The 15682-nt window shown below is 36.0% G+C and overlaps 1 long non-coding RNA gene across 1 annotated transcript; it reads left to right on the top strand.

Annotated features, from left to right (window-relative positions):
- Window positions 1-567: 567 nt before the first annotated feature.
- Window positions 568-8181, top strand: LOC113688311 (uncharacterized). Its single transcript, XR_003447960.2, has 2 exons — window positions 568-3066; window positions 7974-8181. It is a non-coding gene; the product is annotated as an uncharacterized lncRNA (long non-coding RNA).
- The last annotated feature ends 7501 nt before the right edge of the window (window positions 8182-15682 follow it).

A 15682-nucleotide genomic window follows, 5' to 3' on the forward strand; every position in this document is an offset into this window, starting at 1 on the left:
TTAAGAAAAGTTAATTTGAAATTTGAGGAGTTAAAACTTGACTCACGTGAGGACTCGCAAAATTTATTATTTTAAATTCCATTTCGAACTTATTTAAATATTTAATTGTCCATTTACTCCGAATATTATTTTCTAGCCTATTTAGACCCAATTACATGAGTCTATAGCTTAATTATATTTTTAAAGTGACTTGTTTCAAAATTTAATTTTTGAAATCTCGTTAAGTGAGAATAGTGGATACGCGATTGGAGATTATAGTCGAATTAGAAGTACAATAAGCTTCAAAAATTGGAGACTTGTACATTGTAGACACCAAATTTTTGACTTTATTTTTCATTGTTAGTTTTATTGATATTTATTTTAGTTTGGTTTTACTAATCTCATTTTTAGACATTCTAGCATTTAAAAAAAAAAAAAGAAAAAAGAAAAGAAAGAAAAAAGGAAAAAAAGGAAAAGTCAAAAAATCAAAAATCAATCAAAGGACAAAAACAAGACACATGAACCTATTTTTGAGGAGGAGATCCTGGCCTTTCATATTAGGTTTAGTTTTGGGGTGCCCTAAAAAGATGAAAGGGCCGCAAGCTAAAAGAGGGATCCGCGGGGAGAAAGAAAGAAAAAACGGAAAAACTGCTAGCAAACGGGAGAAAACTGAGAGAGTGAGCCGTGAGCAAGGGGAAGAGGGAAGAGTGAATCAACGAACAAGAACTAGACAAAGGGAAAGGTCAGAGGACTGCTTCTGGTGGCGACTGTGGATTGACGAAAGAACGAAAGAGAGGGGCTGAGTGACGAGACAGAGAAGAGCAACCAGAAAAATAAGAAGAGGGAGAGAGCTTGCAGCAAAAAGGCTGGGCAAGATCAGAGATCCGAGAAAGAGTAAGCAGAAAAGGAGATCCAAGGCGGAAAACCCAGAGTCAGGTTCGGTCGTTGATATCTTCATCGAGCCCAGGCAGTGAACAGGTAGTCTTCAACCTTTGTTCTTGGCTATTTTCTTTTCGTATGGAACCTGGTCTGTGTAACCAGAAATCCTGGGCTTTTACTTGCGTTTGGATGTTGAATTACTGGAGTAAAGTTTGATGTTGGAAGTATTGGGAGACAGTTCGTTGTCTTTCTTGCATCCATTTCCATTTCGTCAACCAAAGTTGTTTCCTTTTTGCTGTTTGCTGTGAACCTTGTTGGCTGCGTATGTCCTGAGTTGGAAGTTGCGTTTTTTTAATTCCAGATTTGCATGTTTTCTTGAATCTTTGTATTGAACATGAAGAGCAGAACTTGGTTTTGTGCAATGTTGTCATTGTTGTTTTGTAAGTTTTATGTATGCTGGGATTTGAGGATTATATGAAACAAAAATGATGGGTTGGGTCGGAAAGTCCTTAGAGGAAAGTCTGCTGTAGCTTTGTCCATTTCGATTAGGCTGCATTTTACTTCCTTTTGTGTGCTGTTTTCTGTTGTAAGTTGGATTATCATGCTCATGGTTGTTTAGTTTAGATAATGTTCCATCGGAGTGTTAGGAAAATGAAGTTTTGATTAAACGTGCTCATGGAATCTGTGGACCTCTTGTTTGGCCGAGGTTACAAATGCAAAAGCTGCTGCAATAAGCATGAAATTTTCGGCTCATTGCAACTGTACGTGCGGACAGTTGTTGTTCCTTTTATTTGCTGAACTTGTGGTTTGGTTAACATGTTCCCTGTGTTTATTGTTCGACTGTTATGTCATAAACGTATCAGCTATCAATTCTTTTTGGAACCATGAGAAAAATGTGAGCTATGCATTTAGTATCCATTTCTTGTCTAAGTTTAATGTCTGGAAGAGCCGAAGTTTCCTGTCCATAAGTATAGCCTGCTCTTGTTTATTTATGATGATTTCAGTGTTTGTTTGAAGAGTGAAATGTTCTGTGCTGAATATTTTAATTGGCCAGTGCAAGTAGATGATAAAGCTCCTCGGCTGCACTTTTTCTTTCTTATTTTCTTGGACGAAGTCTTTTCTGTGGGAATCCTTGGATTTGAATGATCATACATGGATTTATGTGATGCTTGGTTTAAAAGGTCTTGATCAAACTTTGTGTATTTGGAATGTGAAGTCCGAGTTTGGAAGTAAAAAATGCAGCAGGCCTGCACTTTCGGTTGCTAAAATTTCCAAAGTTTCGGCAGGCTGCTGAAAATTTCTTATTGTTGCAGAAATGCTTTGTAAGCTTTATATGAAGATTGCTTGAGCCATCCAATTTGCTGGTTGATCTTATGTTGGAAAGAGGTGTTGAGTTTGCATTTTTTGGGGGCTGAAATATTCGAAGCATGTTCCAATCCTTTGCTGGAAAAATGAACAACCGAATTGCTGAACTTTTCTTGTATATTTTCCAGAATTTTTGCATGATCTTTTCCTAAGTCTTCTGTTTGTTTTTGATGGTGGTGATTATATGTTTTGCTTAGCCTAAAGTTGCAGATTTGGTTTTGAAAATATATAATCCAAGTTGGGATTAAGGAACAGGCATTTGTAAACAGAGAGTGCAGCGAGTTTGTTTTGATTGCAACCAATTCATCCGTGGGTCTTGCATGATTCAGATTTAATGTTTGCATGATCTCTTTCTATGTTTTGCTTGTTGGATGTCAAGTTTGAGTTGTGTTTGTTTAGTTTGAAGTTTGGATGATTGGATGTTGGGTCCAGATTCGGTACTTGAAGTTGGAACAACATTGCAGCAGAGATGTTAGATAGAAATTGCAGAAGCTGTATTCATTCGTAGCTTGCATGAGTTTGCATGCAAAAATTTTCAAAAAACTGCACTTTGACCCCCCAAGTCTCCCTTTGTCCTGCTATGGCCCAATCAATTGAATGATTTCCTCAATTTGGCCCTTGGTAGCCTTTAATTTTACAACTTCATTGCTTGTTTGTTTCAATTGACTACCATGCTTTGTTTCAATTGCACTTAATTCATGGTTTTAGGGGCTTTATGACCAAGTGAGCTTGTGTTTGCCTGTTTTCTTTAATTTTTCCAAATAAATTGGTGCCTTGACCATCTCTTTTATTTTGGAGGATAAATAAGTGATTTCACTTCATTGGGGCCCAATTGCAAGGGAGGTAACCTCTATCTCCTTGATTTTCATTTCTCCTATGTGATCCAACGTGCTAAGTGTAAATTGCATGTCTACGTTGCTTTCCTTGCCTTTCTTTAATCCCTTTCATTTATTTCATTTACTTTTGCTTTTGTTTAAGTTTTATGGGGTATGTGTACACCTCTTGGCTTGTAATAGATAGGGCTTGGCGAGCAATTTGGTCCATTTACCCCTTCCCCTTTATGTTTTTATGGGGTATGTGTACACCTCTTGGCTTGTAATAGATAGGGCTTGGCGAGCAATTTGGTTCATTTCCCCTTCCCCTTTTGTTTTAGTTAGCAAGTGTAATAGGTTCATTGCTTGTCTATGTGTTATGTGTTAAGTGCTTTACTAGGCTCTTGCATCTAGTCGAGCATGCTAATTGTTATGTGCTATGTGTTTATAGGTGTTTGGCATGTCTAATCGCTTTCCATAGCCATGAATGAATGTGATGGATGAATGTACGTCACCACACTAGTCCAATGCTAGTTGTGGCTCATTATTTCATTAGGAATTCATAGAAAGGGCTAGTCCAACGCTAGACCCAATAGGATTTTTCCTTTGTTTTTCATTAATGCATTATTTGCCTGTTCACTACATATCATGCATTTTTCCTTAGTTTTATCATCTGGCATGCTCCTCGATTCCCCTTTCCCCTCACTTTAGGTCTTGCATCTCATGCTAGTTAGGGTACATTTGCCTGAAGAGTCCCCTTCTGATAAGGGAAACGAGCGAGTGTGGCTACTCGATAGCCTTAGCACGCTAGTTCCCCCCTTCTATCAAAGGAAAAATCAAGTCACAAAGTTAGGACTCCCCGTTCCCGTTTTGATGCATTCCTATAGGATTCACGCATTTCATTCATTCACTATCACTTACTGTATATTCCATTCCTCTTTCTACATTCTCACTTCACACTACTTTCATTTTACACGTTTTTATTCAACTACTTACACTCTATACCATATCACTCACACATGCACCTTATGGCATTTTTCACCTTATTATTCTTTACTTACTTTACCTTGCAAAGACATTTGCACACCTCCACTTATATCTTATTACTTTTATCATTTTTCTCACTTCACACAAACTCACACTTTCACATGGCATGCATTCCACTCATTTTTACGTCATTTAGGATTACGTGTTACCTCTCCAAAGGATCATTATTGGGCTTCACAATTAATGTGATTGGCACCACTCAACCTTTGAAGAGAAATTTCCCCCATGTCCCCCTAGTTCTAGGTTTTTGCATTCATATAGACATATCCAACACGCGATACATACCTTGGGTAGAAAAATTAGGAAAAATTGGTTTAAGTCACGCAACTAGCCTTGGCTAGGTCGAAGGGGTGCCTTGAATTTTTATCCTTGCCTTCCTCTTCGTCAAATGTGACCCCCGATCCCTCTTTTGGTTACGTAGACCCAAAAGTTCTCTAAAAGGGTTTATTTACTTTTTTCATTCAAAAACAAAAAACCATTTTTTGGGTGACTTGGTACACCCTAACCCTATACCAAGTGGCGACTCCATTTTTGATACAAAAAACCCTTTTTGAACTTTATATGGCCAAACCGTCGCATTATCAAGTCTCATGGCCTTTTACTTTTCATTTACACACGTTCACATTCCATTACACCACTCACATCTCACACCACACACACATCACCACACACACACATTCAAAAAGTGGGGCGCGACATACATTAGTCCTAAAATAGGTATTTTTATGTATAAGTGTTCAAAGGTTAGTTAGTTATATTACCGTTATAAGAACTTCTTAGAAATTTCACTATCTCGCGCTTAAATTGGAAATACGCGTTTTTACGCGCGCGAGTAATTGAGGAGCCTTCGACCATTATTTTGGGACTATTAAGAGTGAGTAATAATAATATGAATGTAAGTGCATTAGAGGTTTAGTGCACTAATGCAATAAACTCGAGAGGAATCGAGCACGAAACGCACGCGCATGTGCATTATTTTAGTGGACGACTTTGAGCAAATTTGAGCCACAAGTTTTAAGCCTACCTTAGAAGCTAATAACATCATAATTTCCTTCCTCTCATACTCTCAAACAGCCGAGCAACAAAGGAAGAACAAGACCAGAAAATTCCTCCACTCTTTCTCCTCAATTTCTTGCTCAAATTACCTCCAAATTTTACACACAACACTCAAATCACTTGGTGATCAAGATAAGCTCGGAAAGGAGCTGCCTCTCACGGTTTTTCTCCAGCTCAAAGTGATCGAAATACTTGTCTTGGCTCTCTAAGAAAGTAAGTAATGATCAACCACTTAATTCTTGATTTATGGAAGATAGATTACACTCATGAGCTCTTGGATTCTCATGGGCAGCTTTAAATTGTTAGAAAATTGGTGAGTGGGCTCTATGAACTCCCACTCTTGGGTTGATGGCTGATATGATGTTTGATGATGGATTTAATGTTGATTTAGTGCTCAAATTGGTAGATTAATGGTGCATAGCTAGTATAAACTTCAAGGAGTGCATGGATGTAAAGTTTTCAATTCTGCCCCTGTTATGATCGTGCCTCTTTTGCGGAATTTTGAGGTTTTAATGGCTTGTATATGATTTTTATATGTTGTCTAGTTGGTGTACACAGTTTCATCGAAAAATATTGAGGTTTGGTTGGTCAAATGGATTAATCTAGCAAAACTAGCAAACCTGGAAAATTTTTCCCGTAATGCTCAGACAGCCTTTTTGTTTCATCCATAACTCTGTACTCCGAAGTCGAAATCATGTTCCGTCAGTGGCATTTGAAAATAGACATTCCCAGCTTTCCAACGGTATAAAATGCACCCCCTAATTCCACCCGAGTATTCCGTACCAACCATTTAAAGATGACTGTCCTGTTTCTCTATTTTTCTGGAACGAAGTTCAGAAGCTACAACTTGAGGCTCGAATTTGAACTAGTTGTGTGCTGAATCTCAGAATGATTTCTTCTGTGAAATTATAGTTTTATGAATGTATTTTCCAACGCCACCAACCATGCTTAATTCCGAGTTGAATTGAGTGATTTGTGATCAAATACGGAACCTGTCCTGTTCTTGAAAACCCTAAATTTTGGGCAGAATTGATGCTAGACTTGGTGTGGACTAGCCAATTGAGTTTCTTGGAGTTAAAACACTTATCAAATATACCATGAATGTTCCTTAGGCTTTTCCTACACAAATGAACCATGTTTGAAGGATTTTCCTTGACCAAATGTTTGGAATGAAAAACAAAAAGCTCAAGGCAGTTTTGCCTTGGGATTTTTTGAAACTTTGGTTGTTTGGTTGACTACCTTTCCGAAGTTATTTCTCCATGAAATTTGGTAGAGGGACAACTATTATATGGTAGTATTATACTGCTAATTATGGTGTTATTCCGAGGCCGTTTCATGACTCAAATAAATTACCAAAATTCATGACCCGAGTTTGGAAAACCCTTGTTTTACAAGGGAATTTTGGTAACTTTGAGTTGCTATATCTTAGTGCTCAAAACTCCGTTTCTTGTTCCGCTTGTTTTGTTATAAACTTGGATTGTAACTCTAATAGAGTTCCAAATTTCAAAGGCTAGTTCCAATCAAGTGAATTTTGCCGAATTTTCAAATTTGGCCAAAAATCAACTTAAATCTGCCTTATGAACCAAAACAGCGACTTTGAGCTTATTTTTGAATGTTCTCCATTTGGAATCTTAGAAAAGTGTATTCTAGGAACGTTTAGTACCAAGTTCTCTAACGGTACCAAGTTTTCCAATTTTTGACTTGTAAAGCGTGAGATACGATTTTTTTAATGTCTCGTATCAAAACTGAAATTTTCCGAATTCCAAGGAAATGGAGTTTTTCAAGTACTCCTTATTCCTTCGATATTACTTGAACGTTTTACACTTGATTTCAAAGATGAAAATCAGATTTCGCTTGTGTTTTAAAACCCCATTTTTGAGTCTCGATTTACGAGTAATTAAGGCTCGTTTTCATGAAATTTTCTTAGATTGTACAAGTGTGCAATCTTCCTCGATAATTAGGGGTTTTAAGCGATAGTGTGTAATAGACAATTACTATTTGCTCAGTTGCTCAAGGAGACCTTTCGAGGGGAACACCTAAAGGCTCGTTTACGCACTTACTCCCTTGTTTTGATTGGTGAGTGTCAAGTGCATGAATTTATTGCTAAGTGGTTAATTGTTTCTTATCCGTTATGTGAATTTAAAATTTTGAGACGAGTGTGTACTTTACCGCACTCGTTCTCTTTCGAACAAAATTATATTTGTATTTTGCTATGTGAATTCATATTCGACTTGTACATAGTAATGTGGATGTGATTCGTATATGTGATTCCTATTTGGAATCGTCGATTTGAGCGCTGCTCATCGACTTATATTTGTATTCGTATTCGTCTTCGTATTCGGGAGACGCCCAAACTCGTTGGTTAACTTTGCGATTCGAGCCAGCATGAGCTTGGTCGATAAGTTTAGCAAACCATGAGATATTCGTAGAGCATGATCTATTGGAGAGATTTTGCTCGGCATTACTCGTGCAGTATTGCCATAATATACTCGAGTATTATCAAAACTTTGATGAGCGGGCTCGGTAAACGGGGTGCAACGGTGACGGGATTCAAAGAAAAGTGGTGTATCTACGGATTTGGTACTTATGTGGTTGACGGAGTGTCAACATGAGATGTAATCAAGACTTTGACTCAACTACGTGGAATTTAGCTCCTGAGAGCTACAGTATCCTTGAATTGTTTATGTTCAATTTTCCTATTTGAAATGTGAATTATTTGAACTTGATAGCTTTATTTACTATATAAATTGTGGCTACTTGGATTACGTGTTTGCATGTGTATTTCTTGGCCTCACTGAGTATTGTCTCATCCCATTAGTTTGTTTTTCTGAACAGGAATGGAGGAAGTGAACTTCGGGAGGAACCCCTTTTGATGTATTTTTGGTATTAGGGTTTCAAATGTTTTGGCTGGACTCGTGATTGTTGTATAGTTTGGGGAACTGATGTATCTTTTGGGAACTTGATGTAAGGATTGAATAACTGATGTATTTTGAACTCGTGGTGTGAGCCTTGGATGGTTGATTATGGAAGTGACTTTTCTTTATTTGGCTCGTATTAATTGTTATGTATCGATAAACTTGAATCGATTTGTCGTGAGTCCTGGCGAGAGTTGGACAGGTGTCCCGCGGATACCCTTGGGTTCGCCCTTAGGAGAAGTGAGGGCGTCACATGAACGGTCTCTAAAGGTTTAGCATTGGACTAATCCATTTCTACCAGTTTTCACTAGTGTTGGATTAGTGAGAAGTCGGGGAGAAAGGCCACAACTAGCGTTGGACTAGTGTGGTGGCGTCATGCATTTATTATAACTAAATAAATCATATAAAACATAATTAAACAAGTAAACACATAAAACACGTAGAGCACATAACACATAGATATAATTTCTAGATGCAAAAACCCTAATGAAAGCAAGTAAACACATAAGCACACAAGCATGCAAACACACCAGCGAATAAAAACAAATAGAGTCCTAACTATTACATTCGAGGCCCTAACTACAATCTAAGGGGGGAATTCTAAAAATAATACCTTAACTATTACATTTATCTAACTAAATATATTTTTAACAAAAATTAAAACCTATCTATTACATAGGCTAGCTAAATACATGTCTTGAACCCCTATCTATTAAATTTGGCATTTAAATGTCTATCAAATAATCATCAAAATTAAATTAAATATACGAAACTTAAAACAAATAGAACAAATAACTAAAAGAAAAATCACTCAAAAACATGCAATTGTACACATAAAGACACATAAGAGCACATAAGAGGATTTAAAATAATAAAAGAGGTTAACTCCCTTAAAGCTGTGGTTAAATGGGCTGAAATTTGCCCTAATTATATTCCAAAATCAACAAAATAATCAAGGTACCAATTTAATTATGAAAAAATGGCAATAATCATGAAATCTACCAATTAAAGCACTTAAATGAAGTATAATTAACAATTAAAGAAGAAAAATGACTTATATTTAAGAAATCAAATCTTCTAGGGATCTAATTGCAAATATTGAGAAAGTTTTAGGGGTTCAATTATTATTATTACAAAATTTAGGGGTCAAATTGAAAGGAAAATAAAGTCTAAGGACCAAACTACAATTAAATTAGGGACCTAATTAAAAATTCTAAAGATTTTAGAGTCACAGCATAATTACTTAAAAGGTTAGGGATTGACTTGTAATTGTTGCATCCATATCACTTAAGGAATTGAGCCAATCGACCATCCTCAACATTTTTGTGGGCCAGAAGACATTTGGCCCAATCGAAAGTCCAAGGCAAAAGGGGCGGGCTAGTCCATCATTTTGACCTAAATTAATCCAACAAAACGGATGGGTATTAACCCTCCAACCCAAGCCAAAAATTCAAAAAATTAACCCAAACCAATCTCTTAAACCCAAACAAAATAACTTTTTAACCCAAATTACCTATTTCACTAAAATCCAACATGATAAAAAAAAATCAACTAAAAATTATTAAACCCTAATTATATCCTAAAACCGGAAAATAAATTGCTCAAGAGACAGATTGAAATATGCAAAAAATAATTAAAACAAAATAGGGGGAAAATTGTTTCAATTGCAGAAATTTTTGAGCCGTCATGAAATTAGGCAAAAGTTGGGGGTCAAAATGAAATTTTAAAAAATATTCATGCAGTCTAGTTGAAGCCTTCATCTTCTTCGCTGGTTTCTTTCTTACTCTTTGCTGGGTTTCATCAGACGTGAAAGAAAGTCACAAACAGCCATAAAAATTGGAACCAACAACAAGATTTGCAACCCAGATCTTATCACCCAAAGTACTACATCAAATCACAAAAAAATACAGTGGAACTTGAACCAATGGCTTGCAAATGAGTAGGAAAAGAAAAATTGCAGCAAGGATTTCCCTGAATCTGGTGTGGATTTAAGCTTGTGTGAAAGGGGAAAGGTGAAAGGAACTACCTTTAATGCTTTATAGGGCCCAATGAACGTGGAGGCTCTGAGGAAAATGCACCCAAATGAAGAAACCCAGCTAATCAAATTTCTCCCATGAGACGTCCAAGTGCCGACGAGTAGACAAATTTGACCCAAATATTGGATGCCCTGGAGACGTTATTTTGAGCAGTTGTATGAACAAAATTTATACCTCTACGGACATAGAGGATGAAGAAATAGAGAAAAATCCAAGATGATCAAGAATAATATCGGAATTTGGTCCGGAAATAGGCCTCTTTGCCAACCCTGGCTCAGAGTTTCTGCTGGAAATTTTCTGCCAGGTGAGCAGATTTGAGCTTCGATTTGAGGGGGTTCTAGACTTTTTTTGCCAGATCTATCTAAACAAAAATTTCCTTTTTTTCCTCCCTTCCTTTCTTTTTTTCTTTCTTCCCCGAAGCCCCTTTTTTCTCTCTTTTCCAGATTTTTCCTCCAAAACTCAATAGCTATCCTTGCCACCTAACCTCTTGCAAGTGTTGTGGTGTGCAAAAAGACAAAAACACATGGCTAATATTCACTCAATCCACTTAGCTATTTTACATGCATTCCACCTATTTTCTTGTTTCTTTTTTCTTTTTACTTTTCAAGACAAAAATTTAGAGTAAACAAAAATGTTAAATTCCATTTTGAGATTTGCCTTGCAAATTTTCATTTTTATTTTGAAAAAATTGAATTTCAAAAGATTAAAAAATTGAAATTTTTAGTTGTGAAATTTTCTTTTTTCAGAAATTTAATTCAAAAATTTTTTTTAAAAGAATGATGTACCTAATTTAATAAAAATAGCTAACTATCATTTTGCGAACTTTGGTTAAATAAAAATAAAAATAAATTAAATTAAATTAAAATTTTGGTGTCTACACATATATTTGCAAAAAAAAAAAATTTTAAATACACCTTTAAAAATTAAAAATAAGAGTGCTTTAAAGTAAAAGAATTACAGTATAAGAAAAAATATTGCAAAGGTAAAAAACTCAAAGCCCAATCAATGAGTTATGAAAATAATAGACAAATAAATTAAAGAGATAGAAGAAGTGGGCAAGCTATTCAATTAATTAGATAGATAAGAAGAGGAGTAATTGGAACCAACAAAATCAATGAGAATATACCATTCTAATTTTTTCCTATTTTTTATATAATTACAGGAAATCCTCAGAGGTGAGATTAATATACACAATTATAATGCAACAATATCACGGTTGGCAATATTGCCAGAGTCATAATCTGGAAACTATATCTGCAGATTCAATAGTTTGATGGGGACTTGTAAAGCCATCAAAATCAGAATAGAAGGAGCAAATTCCCAATAAAAATGGAATAAAAAACAAATGGGATCAGTCTAAACATAGAATTCCTCTTGTACAAACCTATATGATTGAGTAAAGTGAAAGTTTGAGAAGACCAGCTGAGCATTATTAGCAACCTTCTCAAATTATTGTCTGGAATAGTTACTCGAGGATGTATAATATATGGAATAATCACCTTTAGATATCTAGAAGGGGTAGAGCAGATACTTGACTACGTTGACGTGCATCTACTATGATCAACTTTTCCAGACCCAGTGAATTTGACACCTAACCAGTCTATGAGAAAACAACCTAATAAATATTGGTTAATGGACATGGTTGAATACAGACAGAAGTTCCTGAAGGACATAATCAGCTGCTAATTTCTAATATTAGATTCCAAATAAAGAAATGACTTTCCCATGGATATAGAGGCTAGAGGGTCACTTAGAATGTAAGTGAGCTATTTGTTTTTTGCAGCGTTAAGGGTATCTGCTGGTTTGGTTGCTTTGCCTGTTAATATAGCCAATAACTGATACAATATACTAATAACATATTAAAAAGACATAACGATTAGATTCATTATAATCTCATTTGCTGAAAGATTAAAAAGAGCAAATATGCACAACAAACAGAAATCAATTGTTCTTTTCATCATTAAAACCAAAGATAAACATCAAAACCTCGAGTAAAGATGTAGCTCCTGGATCATTAGGAAGAATCACAATTGACATTCGCTTCTTATCAGTAAACTCACAGTTGGCTCAATCTGCGTAGCAAACATCATGAATATTAGCTTCACCTAGAATAGGCTCTTTGCACGTCAAAATAAGAAGTGAAACACTGGCATGATAATTGAAAATTGATACTGTCTGGAACAGAAGAAAGAAAATGCCCACTCTGACAGAACTATAACTGACAAATAAGTTGCCTCATTTCTCGAAGGAACCTCTCAACTTTTGTAGATTTGCCAAACTCACGTAACCAAATAGTGGGAACAAAAGATAACTCAAAAAAGGCTACAGAATAGCTCCATTGTGCTAAATGCTCTGTTCTTCAATTACAGAAAAACACACATCTCTTGAAATGCCCTTGTTTTCAAGGCTAACTTTTCTACCTATCACAAACAATTCTAGTATACCAGACTGTCAAAATTGTTATGTCCAATTTTCACTTAAAACAGAAGTATAGACAAGTAATCTAAATTTACCCTCAACATAGTACAAAAATCAACAGCTTCACCAACTCCTCTAGTAGGTGGTCTATGCAATTCTTTTATCTCTAGCATTTCTAATAGCAAGAGGGAAACAGGAATAAAGGTACTAGTTGAAGCAGCAATTCTATTTACCACTTTTATACACCACCATATGAAAGGAAAATACTAAGCTATAGAATTTTTATACACCACCATAGCTTAGAATTTTGCAAAACAGAAAAAGATTAGAAAATGGATGGTGGGCTAAAGATTAGAAAACAGAAAAAGGAAATCATTGGGCTAAACAATCATATTAAACTAGAAATAATTGGTAGGCCCAATAGTCTTTAATTAACGATAGGTTGCAATTTCATCATTTATTTTAGTATTAATTTCCCCTATTACTTGACCCGATGGGGATTAATTGTTAAATTCTACTCACTTTTAGTATTTTACATCTATTTCAGAGAGTAGAACGAAAATATGATAACAAGTGCCAATTTGGCAAGAAAGGAATCCAAATAATAGAGCTTATTCCAGGAGCATTTTTGGAAAAGGAAAACTTTTGCCCATTTTTTGGTATTTTGCTGAAGAGGGCAGCGGATGGAGACTCTTTTATTCCTGAGGGGAACCGCCGCACAGAAGACAGGCATTAGAGTAGACTTAGATAGGAAAAAAGGAACAGCAGGGAACTAGCTCTACTTTAGATTTAGCTTTTGACTTTTCTTGGTTTCTTTTAGTTCTAGTAGTTTTTTTATCTTCTTGGTACGTAGGACTTTTAGCTTAGCTTTACTTTTGACTCTTCCTTGGGGTCTTGGGTGGATTCCTCCTGCGCATGTTAGGAGCACTTGGAGGATTCAATCACTTTCTGTATTCTTTTCCCAATTGAACGAATTGAATTTACCCACTTGATGGTCGCGACTGGTGCTTCACTTATGCGTGGATTTTTCGCAACGAATATGAAATAATTTTCTTACTCTAGTCAAGGAACAATGGAGGCCTTGGTTCGCCTAAAATTGTGAGATCGATTTAATTTTATCTTTTTCTTTTATTTATTGGTATTCGCATATTTCTCGATTGTAGTACTTATGATTATTTAATTAATTGATTGTGTTGGATCCGAATAATTAGTTAACTTGATGATCTATTGTCAATTAGGGCATTAAATCCGTAATTGTTTAATTGCCTTGATTTAGTGATAACTGGCATGATTGGGTTTGTGTCAGGGGGATACGCGGGCTAATCTGAAATAACCCTGGTAGTGCGTTATTCGGTTAGAATAGAGCTCCTCTAACACGTAAGGCAATTGGGGAATTAAATCTTATAGGCGTACCTAGGATTATTTCTCAATTAGAGCAGTGATTAACGGGCGTACCTTAATCACCGACACAGTAAGGAGGGGTTGACTGTCATCGCTTGTTTGGTAGTTATAACCTATTTATTGATAAATAATTGGAATTGCCTTTGTTTCGATGATCAATTAGGTGCACCATTGCTGAAGTTATTTCTTGGCTAGATCCTTAATTATCACCCATTTGATTTTAGTATTTTGTTATTTAATTTTTAGTAACTTCTTAGATTTTATTTGAATTTCTTTGTTTGTCATCTTCTGCACAAAAACACTCCCTTTGTTATTGTGAATTTGAAAAGAAACAGTTACACCTAGTCTCTATGGATTCGACCCTACTTACCACTATCTACAGAAATTAACTTTAGTTGAGCAGGTTTTTTTATTGCACAGGCTGACAACCTGTCAATTTTTGGCGCCGTTGCCGGGGACTGGTGCCAGATTAATTTGTTTCTTTTTGAATTCATCTTGTTTTCATTTTTTATTTATTTTTCTCTTATTTTTTTTATATAGTTTATGGCTGCTAACATTTCGTATTTTGATGATAGACTGGACTTTATCTCTGAATGGGGTTATGAGACTCGTGTTTTTTCTAATGATCAATCGGCTGTTGCAAATTGTGGAACTTATTTTGGAGATTTTCTACCTCGATTTCAAACGTGGTATGACCCTTATTCAAATAGGTATGATCAAGGATGGTAGGATAATTTCAATTTTAACTATGCGATCGGGCCAATGGATTTTCAACAGCAAGAGTCTCAACAACCATCATCCGTGTCAGGTATGTCTTTTGAAGAAATGATTGAATTACTAGCTGCTAATACATATCGAACTCAGTAGGAGACACAAGCGATGGCGGATCAAGTGCAACTATTGATATCCGGGATGGCAGATCAAATACATCTATTGACATCCAGGATAACGCGATTAGCTTCTCACCTTGAAGAATTGCCCTCACAAACCAATATCAACCTTGAAGAAGATGAGAGTGCAATTATCCGGCCAAATGACATGGAACTGCAAGAGTTTCAAGGAAACGGATCTAAAGATGCAGTTGAAAAGGAAGCTGAAGTGCAAGAAATGAGACCCCAGTATCAACTCGTCCAGGTGAATGAATCCAGTGAACAATTTCCAAATGCGATGACATCTCCTCCAGTCCTTAATCAATATTCTCCTGATTCTTATTTTTTAATTCCTGTTAATGAAATTGACTTTATTATACCAGAAAATTTTGAATTTCATGACAGGAATAAATTAAGAGTAGCGATGACAAGATATCTTGGACCAGTAAATGCACGTGAGGGGGAAGTTAATGGAGAATGCAAATTATCGTTGACTTGTTTGGTGCCATGCCATTTACTAGTCCATGGAAGCCCGTAGCTCGTGTGCCCAAGAATTACTCTATTTACGAGGGCTATCAGCACTATATAGAGGATGAAACATTAAGACGAGCCACAAGGTTTTATCCTCCATGAACAAAACATGATAATATCTAGCTAAAGACATTAAAGAAAGGCACTCATTGGGAGGCAATCCAATTTCTTTTAGTTATTTGTTCGGTTTTGTTTGTTAGTTTAAATATGTTTTTCTTGAGTTTGACTGATTTCTGGTTTCAATTTTCATTTTTGATGATTCGTAGGTATCCCTCTGACATGACGCGCCCGCGTCAACTGGGCACGTGGCACAGTGCGATTTCCTGGTGCTTAGTCAAAAGGGTTTCGATCCCCTTGACGTGCCCGCGTCAAGT

This window comes from Coffea arabica, chromosome 5e (genome assembly GCF_036785885.1).
Source record: "Coffea arabica cultivar ET-39 chromosome 5e, Coffea Arabica ET-39 HiFi, whole genome shotgun sequence".
In the NCBI taxonomy this organism is placed as follows: Eukaryota; Viridiplantae; Streptophyta; class Magnoliopsida; order Gentianales; family Rubiaceae; genus Coffea; species Coffea arabica.